We start from the raw sequence: 21,615 nt of genomic DNA, 5'->3' as shown, positions 1-21,615 counted from the left end.
TCAATCCATACTTAGTATTAGCTATTATCATTACTATTACCAATCATCATATCAAGTGAAAATCTATAAACTTTATTATAAATCATTGAAGAAATCTTTGAGTGCTCACATGACATTTAAGACAAGCGTCCTTCTTCTAGATGTATAGCCTCTAGTAGAGGTTCATAAGTAATTACAACAGGCTAGACTATGTTTGGCTATATAAGAAATACAGACTAAAAACACAACAAAAATCCACAGAATAAAGCAAATGAGGAATGTTTCACACAGATGGTGGTAGAGGCTATGGGGATGACTGGTGCTGGTAAACAGAAGAAAAGAGACTAACCGAATGACAGGTTTTACTGCAGCCCAAGATTAGTTTTCTAGCAGGAGGAGTCTAGAAAGACAGGATTGATTCTACTGGGAATTTTAAAGACCACTTGAGCCAAGAGCTTCAAATGCCAATCTAAAGAGCATAGGTTTCCTCCTACAGGAGACTCACTGAATGGTTTTGATTGAAGTGTGACATCATGAAAATGGTTGTTATGAAAGTCAGAATATGGCATTTGGAGGTGGGTTTTTTTGTTTGGAGATACATCTAAGGACTCAGCCATTTTTCCATTTGTCCCAAAATGAAGACTAGATCATCTGTTCTCTGCTCTGGGTTTTACTGGAAAATATAAGAAATCCACCAGAGTCTGACAAAGCAGGGTTCTTTCAGGACTTTCAGTGGAATCAAAAGACCTGGATTTTCATTTCATTTACCAACAAATAATGAAACCATCTCTCTAAGCATTAATTTCCTGTTCTGCAAAATAGAAATAATAATATCAATGTTGCATGTTTACCTCAAGGATAGAAATAATGTTTCCTAATACTATTTTCAGTACATTTTGGAATACAACAAACGGTAGTTATTATTTTCTTCCATAGAACAGAGAATTCTACCCTTTGAGGTTGTCCCAATTGGCTTCAGTTTTATTGCCTCTACTTAACCATACTTAACCAGTGCCTCCAGGAATAAAGTCTTCATGTTTTTAGGAGAGTAGAGGCCTCCCACTTCCACTTTACAGTCTACTCTGGGAAACAAGATGCCAGTACCTCCAACTGTCTAGATACAGAACAAAAGTGGTGATTCACCCCTGACATTCTTCCAAACTGGCCTGGTGTTTCTTTTCCATGGAATTAACCCCTACTCTTTCAAGGACTCTAGCTGTTTATTCATTGCCTTGCAGTTCATTTCCCTTGAGTAGAAGACAAGCTTAGCAAATCGCCTCACGATGCCATGTATTGTCACTACCCCAAGCCCAGTTGCATTTTAAGCATGTTCCCAAACTAGCCTACCTTGCAATATCTTTACAATTTTTCTAGGAATGATCACATGATTCTTGCATCTAGATAATTCAGGTTACTCACCTGAATGACCTTAGCCTCTTAGACTCACAGTTGTTAGGAGGGAAGAAAAGTCAGTGAGATAGTGAGACAGTTAAATAATATAGCAAACACTCAAATATTATAAGCAAATATGGAGAGATATTTATTAGTGTTTTCTGTTTCCCATTTTCTGGTGCAAAAATTACTCCCTTAAGGTACCAATGTACCACCAGACACTTTTTGTCATATGATTGTTTAGAGTTGGAATTTGACCAAAGTGAAATCAATCAAAGCTCTGATATGGTCACCAGCCTGAAGTCTTCATGGCCATAGATAGAGTAATAGGTCACTGCCAAAGAACTGCTCTGGATCCTTCATCATTCAAATTCCCAGAAAGAGAATCTAACTGTTCATTAGCAAGTCAATGCATTGAGTGGCTTTGGGTCAGATGTCCATCTCTGACCAATATTGAGTTGAATGGTAAAATTGCAAAAAGAGGTAGGAGTCACCAAAAAAAAAAAAAAAAAAGAATCCTTTAGAACTGTAATCCTAAAATTGAATGAACAAATAAGATTAAATAAAACACATCTGAATGGAAAGTGTTACTCACGTATGGCAGCTAACAACTAATATTGTTTAAAGTAAAAGAATGATCAAAGGCCCTTTGATGCTACTAGTATAGCATAGCTATGACGATGAAAGACTTGAAAGTAAAGAAAGTAAAGGTACTTCTCTCTTCCCAGGTACCAGGTTATACAGGCAGTATTTCCTAAAGGAGTTAATCTTCCACGTGATACTTCCAGCAAAACTTTCTTGGCCAAAGATGATTGGTTTTCTAGAACTAAATACTACCTCTCCTATTCTACCAGGTGCAGAGACAGAGGACACACCAAATAGCTTAGGGTAAAGTATAGAAAGCCACCAGCAAGGACAAGGACAACCCCCACAATAAATCCAGAAGGATGAGGTCTTTAACAACTAGCAAAGCCCTGGCTTTGACCCAAAAAGGTCTACAGTAAAAACACAAAAGTCCCTACCATTTGCTTAGCAACCAGAACCACAATTCTCTAGAGGCTAACAACCAGAGTTTCTGAAGAAATAGATCAAGACATTGTGGAATGGATCCAGAAATCAGGATAAAGTAGGACCCCAGAAAACTGAGCCAAAAAAACAACATGTGCTTCATTAAGGATGACTGGCTACTTCTGGCCAGTGGAAAGATGCCAACTTTCCAGATGAAAAAAAAGGTTTCAGTGGTCTAAAAAGCTCACAGTATAAGCAAAAAAAAAAAAAAAATGTAGATAGCTATATCTGCTCTGTAAACATTGTTATAACCCTCCACAAGTTGTATGAATCAAGTATTTCTTATACAACTCCTTTTCCTAAAAGATATATACTGCCTTATGTATCTTGTAGGGAACTGCTGATATGTCTAAATCCAAGTAGAACTGAACAATAACATCCTTTCTGTAACAATAAGCATGTAAAACTATAATTCTAATTGGTTCTATAACTGATCCACCTCCAGGTTTGAAAAGATAAAAGATGAAAACTTGTTAAGAGAATGGATCTTTCATAAATGTTTTTACCACACACACCAAAAAAAGTGATAATAATAAAGGGGATAGGAGAAAACTGAGAGGTGATGGATATCTTATGGCCTTGATAGTGGTGATGGTTTCAGAAGTATATACATATCCCTAAACTCATCAAGTTGTATGCATTAAATTTGTACAGCTTTTTGCATGTCAATCATGTCTCAGTAAAGTAGGAAGAGAGAAGAGGAGGAAGAGGAGGGGAGGTGAAGTGGAAGGGAAAAAAGAGGGGGAGAAGAAGAATCATCCAGGAAACAATTGTCTCTCTTACTGCTAACAGCAATTACTTGTCATTTTTTCTAGTGCTGTTTTCCATCTTGGATTATTTTAGGTAACAGGAATCACTGTTTATTGCTTATTGCTTTATACAATGCATTTCTACAAAATAAAACAGCATTTATGACCTTGATTAGAGACATTGTCTTTAATTATGTTGTATGTTAAATTCCGAAAAAAAGATTAAAAAACAACAACAACAACTAACCCTGACTGATGGAGTAAAGTTACCTTTTCATGAATGTATCATTTTTCAATCTCAGCTACTGCTGAGAAAATGTGGATTAGCCGTATCTACAATCTGTGTGTGTGTGTGTGTGCGTGTGTGTACACACACATACATAGATATATGAAGCAGAACACTTACATGAATTTTTTTTTATTTATTGGAGTTCAATTTGCCAACATATAGCATAACACCCAGTGCTCATCTCATCAAGTGCCCGTCACCCAGTCACCCCCACCCCCTGCCCACCTCCCTTTCCACCACCCCTTGTTCATTTGCCAGAGTTAGGAGTCTCTCATGTTACATGAATTGTTTAAATATTTTCCAATAAGTAACTCCTGGGCAGCCCGAGTGGCTCAGCGGTTTAGTGTCGCCTTCGGCCCAAGGTGTGATCCTGGAGACCCGGGATCGAGTCCCACATCGTGTTCCCTGCATGGATCCTGCTTCTCCCTCTGTCTGTGTCTCTGCCTCTCCTTCTCTCTCTGTGTCTCTAATGAATAAATAAATAAAATCTTTAAATAAATAAATAAATAAATCCCTATCACCCCTAGCCCAGCACATTCCTCCTCTTTCTTGTTTCATTAACAAGCCACTTTACAAAATACCTTTACCAAATACAGGGCTGAGAGATGAGGGACATGGGGTAGAAAGATGGCAGGGAGGATATTGCTAATACAAGTTGAATACATAAATACACTAATCATCCAGAGCATGCTCCACTACTCAGCAGCTGACATTATACTATGAGATCAGCTCAGCCCCTGGTTCCTGCTCCTGTCAACTGAACCCATATTTATCAAGGCCTTACTCTATACCTAACACTGTGGTGAGAAGCTGCAGAGGGACGAAGAGTGATGGAGAGAGGGAGAGGGAGAGAGGAAGACAGACAGATCATGCCTGAGGAATGCTGCTCTGGTTGAAGTGCACGTATGGAAAACAACTGAAGATCACTACACAAGCTTTGCTGTGCTCTTCCTTCTTTTGACCAGTAATTTCTTAGGGGGTTCACTGTCTATTGTTACTGCTACCACAAGGCATTTGAGAGAATTGGAAACCAAATAATTCAGTTGTTTTTCTCCTATTTAATAGATCTGAGAAAAGTCTCAATAGCTGAGGAGGGGAAAAAGGTAAAAACTATTAATAGAAAGAACGTATAAGGTTATCTATGAGTGTCCTATTTGTGTTATAACATTTCTGGATTAGTATGAAAAATCAAATAATAGCTTTACTGGGCACTATAACATATTAAAATGTTATATGCGAAATATGATACAGATATATAAATGTTCTATATATAAAAAGTCTCTTTTCAAGGTCCCAGTTTAAGACTCACAATGAGTTACATATTTAGAATATTATAAAAGCACAAGGTCTTTGTATTAGGTAGACTTTATATTGAATACTGAATTGCACTGAATATTGAATTCTCTGAATTCCTACTTATGACTCATGTGAAACGGGAGAAAAGTTAATTTTTCTTAGCCTCAATTTCTTCTGTCAAACAAGGATAACTATGACTATTTTGAAGGAAATAGTGAAGATTAAAGTAAATGATATGAACAAGTTAACCTAGTACAATGCCAGGTACATAGCAAGTAACTAATAAATGCCACTTTTCCTTCTCTCTAAACATAGCAGTAAGCAAAAATATGATCTAAAGCTTTAAAGGACAAATATCTAGAAATAGAATTTTTATGTTGCTCAATATTAAGAAAAGAACACAGTTGCACTCAATTTAAAATATCATCCTGAGGCAGAGTTTCGTGAACATGTGCAGGGTACTCTCTGTCCATTCATGGTACTTGGCATAGACCTCTGCCAATTAATCATGTGCATGTCAGTCTCTTCCAACCTACTATGTGCTCTACAAGGTTGACATCTAAATCTTATATATAAACTCAGATTGTTAAATGTCTATATGAATGTGTGAATGGGCAGCACATAAGAACTAGGTGATAGGAATTCTGAAATCCTTCCAATATGAATAAAACACACCGCTATATAGCAAATAAGCTCCTACAAACTTACTAAAATACAAAACCTACAAAAATGAAATAAAGTCTAAGTGAAAAATAAAGATACTTCAGTAATGACAAAAATGCTTATGTTAAAATACTAAGTGGGAAAAAATAAATTTTGCATGTCTGGAATGAAAACTGTGTTGAGTTTTTTTTTAACTATATGCCAAAAAAAAAAAAAAAGACAGAAGGAGACACAAACAGTAGTGGTCATGATCAATACTTGGATTTTTTTTTAAGATTTTCTTTATTCATGAGAGGCACAGAGAGGCAGAAACATAGGCAGAGGGAAAAGCAGGCTCCTCAAGGGGAGCCCGATGTAGGACTCAATCTCAGGACCCGGAGATCACTCCCTGAGCCAAAAGCAGATTCTCAACCACTGAGCCACCCAGGCATCCCTGTTTTCTATAATTAAAAGTCTGTTTCAAACAAAAGAGTCTGTTTCTCTCCACAACCACCCTTTTTTTTACTTTTGCTCATTTAACTTCCACATATGAGTGAAATCATATGGTAATTGTCTTTCTCTGACTGGCTTATTTTGCTTAACAATATATTCTCTAGCTCCATCCATGTCTTTGCAAATGGCAAGATTTCATTCATTTTACGCCTGAATAAGAATTCCATTGTGATATATATATGTATATATATATATATATATACTCTATCATTCTATCATTTGATCCATTTACCAATTGATCTATTTACCTTATTTATCCATCTACCAATTGATCCATTCAGCAACTTGGGCTGCTTCCACATCTGGGCTATTGTAAACGATGCTGTTATACACATAGGGATGCAAGAATATCTTTGAATTGGTGTTTTTGTATTCTTTGGGTAAATACCCAGTAGTGTTACTGCTGGATTGTAGGGTAGTTCTATTTTTGACTTTTTATGGAGGAATCTCCATACTGTCTTCCATAGTGGCTGCTGCACCAGTTTGCATTCTCACCAACAGTGCACAAGGGTTCCTTTTTCTCCACATCCTACCAACACCTGTTGTTTATTGTGCTGTTGATTTCAACCATTCTGACAGGTGTGAGGTGATATCTCATTGTGATTTTGATTTGCATTTCCCTGATGATAAATGATGTTGAGCAACTTTTCATGTGTCTGCTGGCCATCTGTATGTTTTCTTTGGAGAAATGTCTGTTCATGTCCTCTGCCCATTTTTCAATTAGATTATTTGTTTTCTTGGGTGTTGATTTGTGTGTGTGGGTGTGGGTGTGTGTGTGTGTATATATATAAATCTTTATATATTTTGGATACTAACCCTCTTTTCAGGTATGTCATTTGCAAATATCTTCTCCCATTCACTGATTGAATTGTTCCCTTCACTGTGTGGAAGCTTTTTTATTTATTTATTTCTTAAAGATTTTATTTGTTCATGAGAGAGAGAAAGAGAAGCATAGACATAGGCAGAGGGAGAAGCAGGCCCCATGCAGGGAGTCTGATGTGGGACTCAATCCTGGATCCCAAGATCACACCCTGAGCCAAAGGCAGACACGCAACCAATGAGCCACCAGGCATCCTGAAGCTTTTTTATTTTGATGCAATCCCAATAGTTTATAGTTTTGCTTTTGATTCCTTTGCCTCTGGAGACATATCTAGAAAAAAGAATCTACAGCTAATGTCAAAGAGGTTACTGCCTATGCTCTCTTCTAGGACTTTTATGGTTTTAGGTCTCACATTTAAGTCTTTCATACATTTTGGATTTATTTTTATGTATGCTGTATGGTGTAAGAAAGTGGTCTACTTTCTTTTGCATATTGCTGTCCAGTTTTCCCAACATCATTTGTTCCCAACATCATTGTCTTTTTCCCATTGGATATTCTTTCCAGCTTTGTCAAAGATTAATTGACCATGTAGTTGTGGGTTTATTTCTCAGTTTTCTGTTCTGTTCCACTGACAATTTGACTATTTTTGTGCCAGTGCCATAACGACTGTTTTGATTACTATAGTTTTGTACTATAATTTTAAGATCTATTTATTTATTTATTTATTTATTTATTTATTTATTTATTTATGAAAGACAGAGAGAGAGAGAGAGAGAGAGAGAGAGAGAGAGAGAGGCAGAGACACAGGCAGAGGGAGAAACAGGCTCCATGTTTTGGAGCCCGATGCAGGACTCGATCCCAGGACTCCAGGACCACGCCCTGGGCTGAAGGCAGGCACTAAACCACTGAGACACCCAGGGATCCCCCCTGTACTATAATTTGAAGTCCAGAATTGTGATGCCTCTAGCTTTGCCTTTTTTTTTTTTTTTTTTTTTTTTAAGATTGCTTTGGCTATTTGGGATCTTTAACGGTTCCATACAAATTTAGAACTATCTGCTCCAAAGTGAAATCCTTTGTCTCCATTTCCTCCTCTACAATCAAAAGGATGGGAGGAAGGGGGCATGCTTAATCCATATTTCCAATCCTCCTAATCACCCAAACCAGAAAGCTTACTTTACTCTGTATTCCTCTCCCTCATTCTCCATATCCCATAGGTCACTAAATGCTATTCTAACAATCTCTCAAAACTCTCCATCCTGCTTATCCCCAAAATCACAGCTCCAATCCAGTTCCTCATCATTTCCTGAAGACTATCCAAATAATTACCCTAATCCCTAATTTTTTTCCTTGCTTCCAATCTCACTTCAACTCTCAATCCATGTCTCACATTTCCTACATTGTTATTTCAAAAATGCAAATCTGGTCATACTCCTTGATGACTTCTTCAATGGTTCCCCAAATGCTTATGGATAAAAGTTTAAATTCTGCATGGTTTTGACATTCTTCATCATCTGGTCTCTGCCTACTTCTCCATTTTAACTTACCACCACTACCTTCTTCATCCTTTAGGCTCTCAGTACACCAAATGATAAGCAGACTTCTTAAGAGTCTGAATGAAGCCTCTAAAATGCTCCTTCTGCCTGGAGCAGCACACTGTCTTCTTTCCTCCAATTTCTACCCTGCAAAATATTCCTTCTCCTTCAAAAATGAACTAAATATCTCCCCTTCTATAAATAATATTCTTATGCTCCAATCTTGAATGTAATGCTATTTCCTATATATTCCCATATCTTTTCCTTTCCCCATCATAACACAACCTTTTCTTCTGCCTATAATACTCCCCCATGGCAATCCTTATCCAATATCCATACAGTTAATGCCTCTTCAATCTTTAGATGTATCCAAACATCACTTCCTAAAGAAGATTTCAGGGACTCCTAATTACATCAGGCTTCTTTTGGGGGGAAAGCTATCTCAAAACTGTGTCTTTATTCTTTCCCAGAATTTCTTTAGTTTGCAATTATATATTCAATACAATGATTTCTTTATTAAGGTCTCTTTCCCCATTAGTCTCAGTGGCAGCCCTCTGGTTTATTATTTCAGTAATTTGCTTGATAATACCATTGCATGGGACGCCTGGGTGGCTCAGTGGTTAAGCATCTGTCTTCCGCTCAGGGCGTGATCCTGGAGTCCAGGGATCAAGTCCCACATCGGGCTCCCTGCAAACAGATAGTGAGTCAGGATATAACTCCAAGACTATGTGGCTTTGAAGTCCAAGCTTGAAAAATCACCACCATATAAATATGTGTTGAATAAATTATCTTTTTCATCAATTATATTTAATCCATAAGACTATAGGTGAATTTTACTTGCTTCATGTATTTTTATATTTTCTAAATTGTCTATAATGTTAATGTATCGATCTATAACATAAAATGTAAATGTTTATCTAAAAGAAATTTTAGATCAACCAAATTTTATATAAATATTTTAAAGTATGCTTTGCTTTACACCAAAGATGTTCAAAGAATACAGAAAAATAAGATTAAAGTAAATTATAAGAGATAGTTAACATTTCACACTCATTAGGAGACTATTATTTTTAAAAATATAGAAAATAGCAAGTATTGATGAGGATGTGGTTAAAATGAAATTCTTGTATATCAGTGAAAATGAAAATGGTTCCACTGCTATGGAAAGATGTATGGTAGTTCCTCAAAACTTAAACATGGAATAACTATGTGATTCAGCAATTCTACTTGTAGGTATAAATATAGCCAAATGAACTAAAAGTAAGGACTTGAACAGATATGTATCTGTACATCAGTGTTCATAGCAGCATTATTTACAACAGCCAAAAGGTGAATATAGCCTAACTTCCACCAACAAATGAACAGATAAAAGGTGATACATGTAATTGAATATTACTCAATCTTTTTTTCTTGAAGATTTTATTTATTCATGACAGACACACAGAGAGAGGCAGAGACATAGGCAGAGGGAGAAGCAGGTTCTCTGCGGGGAGCCTGATGTGGGACTTGATTCCAGGACCCTGGGATCACGACCTGAGCCAAAGGCAGATGCTCAACCACTGAGCCATCCAGGCGCCTCTCAATTAAAAAAAAAAAAATGAGAGGAGGGGCAATGTGGCGGAAGAGTAGGGTCCCCAAATCACCTGTCCCCACCAAATTACCTAGATAACCTTCAAATTATCCTGAAAATCTACAAATTTGGTTGAGAATTAAAGAGAGAACACCTGTAATGCTACAGTGAGAAGAGTTCGCGCTTCTATCAAGGTAGGAAGACGGGGAAAAAGAAATAAAGAAACAAAAGGCCTCCAAGGGGCAGGGGCCCGCGAGGAGCCGGGCTGAGGCCGGGGCGAGTGTCCCCAGGACAGGAGAGCCCCGCCCCGGAGGAGCAGGAGCTGCACCAACCTTCCCGGACGGAAAGGGGCTCGCAGGGAGGTGGAGCAGGACCCCAGGAGGGAGGGGATGCCCTCGGGCTCCCGGGGACACTAACAGACACCTGCGCCCCGGGAGAGTGCGCCGAGCTCCCTAAGGGCTGCAGCGCGCGGCGGGACCCGGAGCAGCTCAGGGGGCTCGGGGGCGGCTCCGCGGAGGGGGCTGCGGGGCGGGAGCAGCTCGGGGGGCTCGGGCGGCGGCTCCCCGGAGGGGGCTGCGGGGCGGGAGCGCGAATCCACCAGCGCAGGCCCCAGAGCACAGGGCTCGGGGACACAGCCCAGGATCACGCCTCCCCCCCGGGACAGGCAGAGGCCGGGAGGGCCCAGGACAGCAAGGACGCTCCTGCCCCGGGCTGAGCAGATCAGCGGCCCCGCCCGGAGCCTCCAGGCCCTGCAGACGGAGAGCTCCGGAGTTCCTGCGGGAGCTGACTCCAGGGCTGCAGAGCTGGCCCCGCCACTAGGGCTGTTCCTCCTGGGGCCTCACGGGGTAAACAACCCCCACTGAGCCCTGCACCAGGCAGGGGCAGAACAGCTCCCCCAAGTGCTAACACCTGAAAATCAGCACAACAGGCCCCTCCCCCAGAAGACTAGCTAGACGGACAACTTCCAGGGGAAGTCAAGGGACTTAAAGTACACAGAATCAGAAGATACTTCCCCATGTTTTTGTCTTTGTTTTTGTTGTTTTTTTTGCTTGTTTGTTTTTCTTTGCTTTTTGATTTGTTTCCTTCCCCCACCCTTTTTTTTCTTTCTTTCTTTTTTTCTTCTCCTTTTCTTTCTTTTTTCTTCCTCTTTTCTTTTTTCTTTTTCTCTTTTCTTTCCTTCTTTCTCTCCTCTCTTTTTCTCCTTTTCCCAATACAACTTGCTTTTGGCCACTCTGTACTGAGCAAAATGACTAGAAGGAAAACCTCACCTCAAAAGAAAGAATCAGAAACAGTCCTCTCTCCCACAGAGTTACAGAATCTGGATTACAATTCAATGTCAGAAAGCCAATTCAGAAGCACTATTATACAGCTACTATTATACAGCTACTGGCTCTAGAAAAAAGCATAAAGGACTCAAGAGACTTCATGACTGCAGAATTTAGATCCAATCAGGCAGAAATTAAAAATCAATTGAATGAGATGCAATCCAAACTAGAAGTCCTAACAAGGAGGGTTAACGAGGTGGAAGAACGAGTGAGTGACATAGAAGACAAGTTGATGGCAAAGAGGGAAACTGAGGAAAAAAGAGACACACAATTAAAAGACTATGAAGATAGATTAAGGGAAATAAAAGACAGCCTGAGGAAGAAAAACCTACATTTAATTGGGGTTCCCGAGGGCACTGAAAGGGACAGAAGGCCAGGATATGTATTTGAACGAATTCTAGCTGAAAACTTTCCTAATCTGGGAAGGGAAACAGGCATTCAGATCCAGGAAATAGATCCCCCCCTAAAATCAATAAAAAACCGTTCAAAACCTCGACATTTAATAGTTAAGCTTGCAAACTCCAAAGATAAACAGAAGATCCTTAAAGCAGCAAGAGACAAGAAATCCCTGACGTTTATGGGGAGGAGTATTAGGGTAACAGCAGACCTCTCCACAGAGACCTGGCAGGCCAGAAAGGGCTGGCAGGATATATTCAGGGTCCTAAATGAGAAGAACATGCAACCAAGAATACTTTATCCAGCAAGGCTCTCATTCAAAATGGAAGGAGAGATAAAGACCTTCCAAGACAGGCAGGAACTGAAAGAATATGTGACCTCCAGACCAGCTCTGCAAGAAATTTTAAGGGGGACTCTTAAAATTCCCCTTTAAGAAGAAGTTCAGTGGAACAAGCCACAAAAACAAGGACTGAATAGATATCATGATGACACTAAACTCATATCTCTCAATAGTAACTCTGAAGGTGAACGGGCTTAATGACCCCATCAAAAGGCGCAGGGTGTCAGACTGGATAAAAAAGCAGGACCCATCTATTTGCTGTCTACAAGAGACTCATTTTAGACAGAAGGACACCTACAGCCTGAAAATAAAAGGTTGGAGAACCATTTACCATTCAAATGATCCTCAAAAGAAAGCAGGGGTAGCCATCCTTATATCAGATAAACTAAAATTTACCCCGAAGACTGTAGTGAGAGATGAAGAGGGACACTATATCATACTTAAAGGATCTATCCAACAAGAGGACTTAACAATCTTCAATATATATGCCCCGAATGTGGGAGCTGCCAAATATATAAATCAATTAATAACCAAAGTGAAGAAATACTTAGATAATAATACACTTATACTTGGTGACTTCAATCTAGCTCTTTTTGTACTCGATAGGTCTTCTAAGCACAACATCCCCAAAGAAACGAGAGCTTTAAATGATACACTGGACCAGATGGATTTCACAGATATCTACAGAACTTTACATCCAACCTCACCTGAATACACATTCTTCTCAAGTGCACATGGAACTTTCTCCAGAATAGACCACATTCTGGGTCACAAATCGGGTCTGAACCGATACCAAATGATTGGGATCATCCCCTGCATATTCTCAGACCATAATGCCTTGAAATTAGAACTAAATCACAACAAGAAGTTTGGAAGGACCTCAAACACGTGGAGGTTAAGGACCATCTTGCTAAAAGATGAAAGGGTCAACCAGGAAATTAAGGAAGAATTGAAAAGATTCATGGAAACTAATGAGAATGAAGGTACAACCGTTCAAAATCTTTGGGATGCAGCAAAAGCAGTCCTAAGGGGGAAATACATCGCAATACAAGCATCCATTCAAAAACTGGAAAGAACTCAAATACAAAAGCTAACCTTACACATAAAGGAGCTAGAGAAAAAACAGCAAATAGATCCTACACCCAACAGAAGAGAGTTAATAAAGATTCGAGCAGAACTCAATGAAATCGAGACCAGAAGAAATGTGGAACAGTTCAACAGAACCAGGTGTTGGTTCTTTAAAAGAATTAATAAGAGAGATAAACCATTAGCCAGCCTTATTCAAAAGAAGAGAGAGAAGACTCAAATTAAGAAAATCATGAATGAGAAAGGAGAGATCACTACCAACACCAAGGAAATACAAACGATTTTAAAAACATATTATAAACAGCTATACGCCAATAAATTAGGCAATCTGGAAGAAATGGACGCATTCCTGGAAAGCCACAAACTACCAAAACTGGAACAGGAAGAAATAGAAAACCTGAACAGGCCAATAACCAGGGAGGAAATTGAAGCAGTCATCAAAAACCTCCCAAGACACAAAAGTCCAGGGCCAGATGGCTTCCCCGGGGAATTCTATCAACCTTTTAAAGAAGAAATCATACCTATTCTACTAAAGCTGTTTGGAAAGATAGAAGGAGATGGAGTACTTCCAAATTCGTTCTATGAGGCCAGCATCACCTTAATTCCAAAACCAGACAAAGACCCCACCAAAAAGGAGAACTACAGACCAATATCCCTGATGAACATGGATGCAAAAATTCTCAACAAGATACTAGCCAATAGGATCCAACAATACATTAAGAAAATTATTCACCATAACCAAGTAGGATTTATCCCCGGGGAAACAAGGTTGTTTCAATACTCGTAAAACAATCAATGTGATTCATGATATCAGCAAGAGAAAAATCAAGAACCATATGATCCTTTCATTAGATGCAGAGAAAGCATTTGACAAAATACAGCATCCATTCCTGATCAAAACTCTTCAGAGTGTAGGGATAGAGGGAACATTCCTAAACATCTTAAAAGCCATCTACGAAAAGCCCACAGCAAATATCATTCTCAATGGGGAAGCACTGGGAGCCTTTCCCCTAAGATCAGGAACAAGACAGGGATGTCCACTCTCACCACTGCTGTTCAACATAGTACTGGAAGTCCTAGCCTCAGCCATCAGACAACAAAAAGACATTAAAGGCATTCAAATTGGCAAAGAAGAAGTCAAACTCTCCTTCTTCGCCGATGACATGATACTCTACATAAAAAACCCAAAGGTCTCCACCCCAAGATTGCTAGAACTCATACAGCAATTTGGTAGCATGGCAGGATACAAAATCAATGCCCAGAAATCAGTGGCATTTCTATACACTAACAATGAGACTGAAGAAAGAGAAATTAAGGAGTCAATCCCATTTACAATTGCACCCAAAAGCATAAGATACCTAGGAATAAACCTAACCAAAGAGGTAAAGGATCTATACCCTAAAAACTATAGAACACTTCTGAAAGAAATTGAGGAAGACACAAAGAGATGGAAAAATATTCCATGCTCATGGATTGGCAGAATTAATATTGTGAAAATGTCAATGTTACCCAGGACAATTTACACGTTTAATGCAATCCCTATCAAAATACCATGGACTTTCTTCAGAGAGTTAGAACAAATTATTTTAAGATTTGTGTGGAATCAGAAAAGATCCCGAATAGCCAGGGGAATTTTAAAAAAGAAAACCATAGCTGGGGGCATCACAATGCCAGATTTCAGGTTGTACTACAAAGCTGTGGTCATCAAGACAGTGTGGTACTGGCACAAAAACAGACACATAGATCAATGGAACAGAATAGAGAACCCAGAAGTGGACCCTCAACTTTATGGTCAACTAATATTCGATAAAGGAGGAAAGACTATACATTTGAAGAAAGACCGTCTCTTCAATAAATGGTGCTGGGAAAATTGGACACCCACATGCAGAAGAATGAAACTAGACCACTCTCTTTCACCATACACAAAGATAAACTCAAAATGGATGAAAGATCTAAATGTGAGACAAGATTCCATCAAAATCCTAGAGGAGAACACAGGCAACACCCTTTTTGAACTCAGCCACAGTCACTTCTTGCAAGATACATCCACGAAGGCAAAAGAAACAAAAGCAAAAATGAACTATTGGGACTTCATCAAGATAAGAAGCTTTTGCACAGCAAAGGATACAGTCAACAAAACTAAAAGACAACCTACAGAATGGGAGAAGATATTTGCAAATGACGTATCAGATAAAGGGCTAGTTTCCAAGATCTATAAAGAACTTATTAAACTCAACAGCAAAGAAACAAACAATCCAATCATGAAATGGGCAAAAGACATGAAGAGAAATCTCACAGAGGAAGACATAGACATGGCCAACATGCACATGAGAAAATGCTCTGCATCACTTGCCATCAGGGAAATACAAATCAAAACCACAGATACCACCTCACACCAGTGAGAATGGGGAAAATTAACAAGGCAGGAAACCACAAACGTTGGAGAGGATGCGGAGAAAGGGGAACCGTTTTTGCACTGTTGGTGGGAATGTGAACTGGTGCAGCCACTCTGGAAAACTGTGTGGAGGTTCCTCAAAGAGTTAAAAATAGACCTGCCCTACGACCCAGCAATTGGACTGTTGGGGATTTACCCCAAAGATACAGATGCAATGAAACGCCGGGACACCTGCACCCCGATGTTTAGAGCTGCAATGTCCACAATAGCCAAACTGTGGAAGGAGCCTTGGTGTCCATCGAAAGATGAGTGGATAAAGAAGATATGGTTTATGTATATAATGGAATATTACTCAGCCATTAGAAACGACAAATACCTACCATTTGCTTCAACGTGGATGGAACTGGAAGGTATTATGCTGAGTGAAGTAAGTCAATCGGAGAAGGACAAACATTGTATGTTCTCATTCATTTGGTGAATATAAATAATAGTGAAAGGGAATATAAGGGAAGGGAGAAGAAATGTGTGGGAAATATCAGAAAGGGAGACAGAACATAAAGACTCCTAACTCTGGGAAATGAACTAGGGGTGGTGGAAGGGGAAGAGGGCGGGGGGTGGGGTTCAATAGGTGACGGGCACTGAGGGGGGCACTTGACGGGATGAGCACTGGGTGTTATTGTGTATGTTGGTAAATTGAACACCAATAAAAAATAAATTTATTAAAAAAATGAAATTCTGATGCATGAAACAACATGGATAAATCTTGAAGACATTATGCTACATAAAATAAGCCAGACACAAAAGGACAAAAATTGTATGATTCCACATTTATAAAGTACCTAGAGTAGTCAAATTCATAGAGACAGAAAGTTGAATAGCAGTTGCCGGAGCCTAAGGAGAGGAGAAATGTGAGTTACCGTTTAATGAGGACAGAGTTTCAGTTTGGGATGTTAAAAAAGTTCTGAAGACGGATGGTGCTGATGGTTGCACAGCACTGTGAATGTACTTAATGCCACTGAACTGTGCAATTAAACATGGTTAATATGGTAAAATTTGCTATCTATATTTGCCACAATTTTTTAAAAGAAAGAACAGGGCAGCCCGTGTGGCTCAGTGGTTAGCGCCGCCTTCGGCCCAGGGTGTAGTCCCACATCAGGCTCCCTACATGGAATGGAGCCTGCTTCTCCCTCTGCCTGTGTCTGCCTCTCTCTCTGTCTCTCTCTCTGTGTGTGTGTGTGTGTGTGTGTGTGTGTGTGTGTGTGTGTCTCATTAATAAATAAATAAAATCTTAAAAGAAAGAAACAAAGAATCAAAACAGATATATTCTTAAAGACCTGGGAGAAATTTCTGCCAGAAAAAATAATTATAAAGGAAAGAGTATGTGGCAAACAGGGTCAACGCCTGCTCATATCCGTCTCTACATGTTGAAGATTGCTTACTAGAAACACCTGTGTCTCCTTGTCTGCAAGTTGTTTCTAACCATGGAAATAAGTTGTTAGAGAGTTAATGCCCCAGGAAGGCACCCTCAAGCCACTGCTGGATGGGAACAAGTATCTCAGCTTCTTTGCCTCTCTGTGAGGATAACTGAGCTATGTTCTACATGTATCCCAGAAATCCCTAGTAACACAGCTACAGTCAGACACCTCAGTAACTTGCTTGATAACACACCATTGGCTTTCTTCTCTGTCTCCCTTCTTCATTCCCCTATATTCCCTAGAATCATCTCCCAAATAAACTGTCTGCATTCAAGTCCTGGATGAAACAAAACCAAGACACAAAATTGTAAGGCCCTGATGAAAGTACCCCCACAAACAGCACAGAAAGGGGCATACCATGAGAGAAAAAAAAATACTCATTTTAACATCCACGTGGCCTAGAGTTGGAAAAAAATTAAACAATACAAAAGTGGGCATACACAAACTGGCTTGCAATACTGTGCCTATACATTTAAATAAACAATATATCAAATCATAAAACTTAGAAGTGTGGTTTGGCATATCTTTATTTAATAAATACATGACTGCTTATTGTAAAGCTGGCTTTATAATTCTATTGATGTATCTTTAAAGAAAATCTTCTTGGGCAACCCTGGTGGCGCAGCGGTTTAGCGCCGCCTGCAGCCCAGGGCGTGATCCTGGAGACCCTGGATCGAGTCCCACGTCAGGCTCCCTGCATGGAGCCTGTTTCTCCCTCTGCCTGTGTCTCTGCCTCTCTCTCTCTCTGTGTCTCTATGAATAAATAAATAAAATCTTAAAAAAAAAAAAAAAGAAAATCTTCTTTTATGGATTCTTTCGCAAATAGCTTCATAGTGGCACTAACACCACTGCAGCTTGCTGTAAAGCTCTCCTTACTCTATATGCTAAAGATAAAATCTCCAGCCTGTTTAGAACTAAAAGCTTACTGAGTGATATAAAGTACTAACAATATGTTTGCTATTAGCTATGATATATCCCTTCTGTCAGAGAACAAAACCACACTGAGAAAATCCTCAATTCAATGCTGTTTAAAAGGAAAACACCATATAATAAAAGCTTTAACAAGCCTCCTCTCTTCAGATTAACAATCAATCCTCATTGCTTATTAAGTCACTTCGATGTCACTATTGGAGAAGGGCTATATAGGTAATTATCTGTTCTGGTCTGCAATTGAAGTCCCAATATCCAACCACTTCTGATTTACAATTAAGTCCCTAAAGTCCATGCTGATTCAAGGGAAAAGGTGAATACCAAATGCGTGGCTTTAAATGAGGACTGATGTTTTCTCACTTTTCTCCATCATCCCATTTCCCACTCTCCCTTGAGCAAATTCATCACTTCTGACAGTCCCCCTGTAAGGGGAGGTGCCATCTCCATTGGGCAAGGGATTTAACCAACTATTGGAGAGCCAGAGGGGAATGGAGCCTGAACAACTGACTCACGCATCACAGCTTGAACCACCAGACCGAGCTTCCGCCCTGAGAAGGAGATGAATCAGTCAACAGTGATTCATCTCACCAAGGAAAATGTGTTTTCCCTGTGACGGAGAAGTTCATTTTAAACATAATAATACAGAAAATGTAAAAGTTAATGAAAAGAACAGCCTGTTTAAATTCAACAGCCATGTAGGCTTCTCAATTAAACATACAAATATGTACTGTCACATGACCTGAAAAAAGTAATAAAGTGTGAACACTGTTCATAGAAATGTCTGAAAACAACTATTAAGATTTCAGTTAAAAACATCATCAAAAGAGCATGGATACAGCAGGGATATGTGCACCTTAACCTATATAAATAAACTAAACTCTAAAAACATTTTAACTTTAAAAGTTTAAACTAGGGACGCCTAGGTGGCTCAGCGGTTGATCACTCCTTTGGCCCAAGGAGTGATCCTGGAGTCCAGGGATCGAGGCTCACATTGGGCTCCATGCATGGAGCCTGCTTCTCTCTCTGCCTTTGTCTCTGCCTCTTTCTGTGTGTCTCTCATGAATAAGTAAATAAAAGCTTAAACTATCACTAAAGAGGACTCCTTTAGAGAATAATACTCACCTTTGGCAAAATCACAAAAGAAGAGAATTTTTATTATAAGCAATTTGGTGCAAATGGCTGGCTAAATTCATACATTAATTTAACAAAAATAATGACAGCTGCCATTTATTGAATGCCTACTATGTACCATCTCAAATTTTCTTAACAACTCCCAAAATAAATTATATGCATTTTATTGAGGAGGGTTTGGAGGTTCAAGAAAGTTCAATGATTTGTCCAAAGTGAAGTAAGCCTCTGGTCTGCAATTCAAACTTAAGCTATTCTTGTTCCAAAATAATCCTGACAATTCTTCACTATTCCATACTCTTTTCCTGAGATATCCGAAGCTTACCTGCACGTTTAGCAATGACAGTATAATGTGGACACTCAAAATCAAATCAGTGCATTATATGTTCTTTATCAGAGCTCTTCCTTCCCCTCACTCACACAGGCACATGCGCACACACACACATACATATACCCTACTGACAACAACCGGTTATTAGAACTATGAGTTTTTACAGCAAACTCGTTATTATTCCCACCCAGATCATTCAACTATTTTAACTGTATACTGTACAGTAGACTCAAATAGAATTAAGATTTTTCTTACATGATTAAGAGGAAGATAACCGTAAAAGAAGTAAATCTGAGATCAATGTACACATCCCTAAATTAAAGCTTCCGATCTTAGCTTTGGTTGCTCAAGGATCCAGCCACATTTATACCTCTAGTTTTGTAGTTCTGATCTTTAATCTGTATTATAAAGTATTTTAACAGTTGTTTTCATACAGGCCAAACCATGGGCACTTTACCACACTTTTCTAAGGTAAGATATAGTGTCTACTAACTCTTGTAAAGCCTTTCATACAAATAAGCCTGGTATACTTAAGACATTCACCAGGATCCTCAGCTCCATGTGACAATGTGGCCAGTTTTTAAGTTTGATGGAATAAGTAGGATTATAATACATAGTAAATTCCATATACTACTACAAATATTATTATTATTATTATAGTAATAAGTGCTAACAATTAATCTTCTCAACCCTCTAGTGTCAGTACTATTATCATCCATGTGTTATAAATAGAGTATTCTCAGGATGCATACATTATACCTTGGAAGGATTAAGTAACTCAGATAATCAGTGATATCCAAAGCCAGAAATGCCTACACTATTACGCATTGTGACTTACTGCTTCCCGATTTCCATGGAGATCTACAAGGTATTATTATATCTTTGCAGTGTCCTTGAGGCCAAGCTTAATTGTTCAACCTCACAACTGCAAGCCGTGCATGAGTTAGAGTACTGACAACTGTATTTCTAAAAGTGCTCACAATGAAGCATTCACTAATTAGGATCAACTTCAAATCCACTTCAGAGTGAAGTACTATTACTAGCATATGTTAGCCAGTCTCTATAGTCACTGGGCCAAGTGCTATGCACTGTCCATACCACAGCCGCCAGAGGCAGCTATCACTGCAGACTCCTGCCCTCAGAGGCAGCGCTGGGAGCTGTCCATAGTCCTGACTGACAACTCCGAGCTCCAGTCTGCTTTCTCTTATTTCCACTCAGATTCTGTCTACTAACCAAACTCCAGTCTTCCTGTCCATAGATCCTGCTTCTAAACAAGTCTTTACATATCTTCAGTCCTATTACAATATTGCTTTGTCCAGAGTTCCACCTCCTGACCATGCATCTTTTCTAAGCCCTGCCTGCACTACCGTGATCTCACCATAGCTTCATTTCCTGCTTGGATTCTTGACAAATCAGTTGACAACTATCTTGTCTAAGGTACTCTTTAAGAAATGGAAATATAAACATTGGGGTGTATGTGTCCTGCCATTTCACTGCATCTGTATCTTTGGGGTAAATCCCCAGCAGTGCACTTGACGGGATGAGCACTGGGTGTTATGCTATATGTTGGCAAATCAAACTCCAATAAAAAAAATACAAAAAAAAAAAGAAATGGAAATATAAGTTAGACTACAGAGTAAATAGTAGGGATATGAGGATTACCCTTGTCATCTGTCCATTCTTATTGCTTAAGATATAGGTAAGGGGGTCCCCCCCTCTAGTAATCACAAAGCTTTCAGCCAAGTGTTACTTGAAAGTTGTTATTAAAATGAAGTCATAGATGAGAAGAGAAGATCTAGCATGGGAGACACTGATGAAACTGACTTGGGTTGTGGTGCGAAGCAAAAGATACAAGGAAGGTCCTATGGGGAAGCTAAGCCCAAATCATGCTATTTGTTTTCTAGTAGATTCTGGAAGCTAAGCAGCAGGTCCTAACAACAGCAACAAAAACACATTAAAGGGAGGAAATAATTTATAAGTTATTTAACACAAAAGAAAATAAAAATATAAATACTTTATCTTTGCTTAACATACTATTTGTAGCTCTATTACCTTTGCAAACATAAGTTTCCAGGCCTAAGTTATTAATGAAATGCTGTCTCATTAATTTAAAGTGTTTGATATATAAATAACTTTCACAAACTAATTCAAACTAGCATTGTATGACACTAGTCTCAGAGATAGTGTGAAATTTGCTTTAAAGATTGCTGCTTGCTGTCCAATAATTATACACTGTGACATTGCAGGAGGATTCTTGCTTGGCCTCCATCTTAAATTAGAAAACATTAAGCCAGTTTAAAAAAAAAAAAAAAGATGTACCAGCATGATGCACCCTAGCAAATGCATAAATACATTTAAA

This window comes from Canis lupus, chromosome 7 (assembly GCF_011100685.1).
Source record: "Canis lupus familiaris isolate Mischka breed German Shepherd chromosome 7, alternate assembly UU_Cfam_GSD_1.0, whole genome shotgun sequence".
NCBI lineage: Eukaryota > Metazoa > Chordata > Mammalia > Carnivora > Canidae > Canis > Canis lupus.
The sequence above is the reverse complement of the archived record's forward strand: the minus strand, read 5'-3'. Positions refer to the sequence as shown.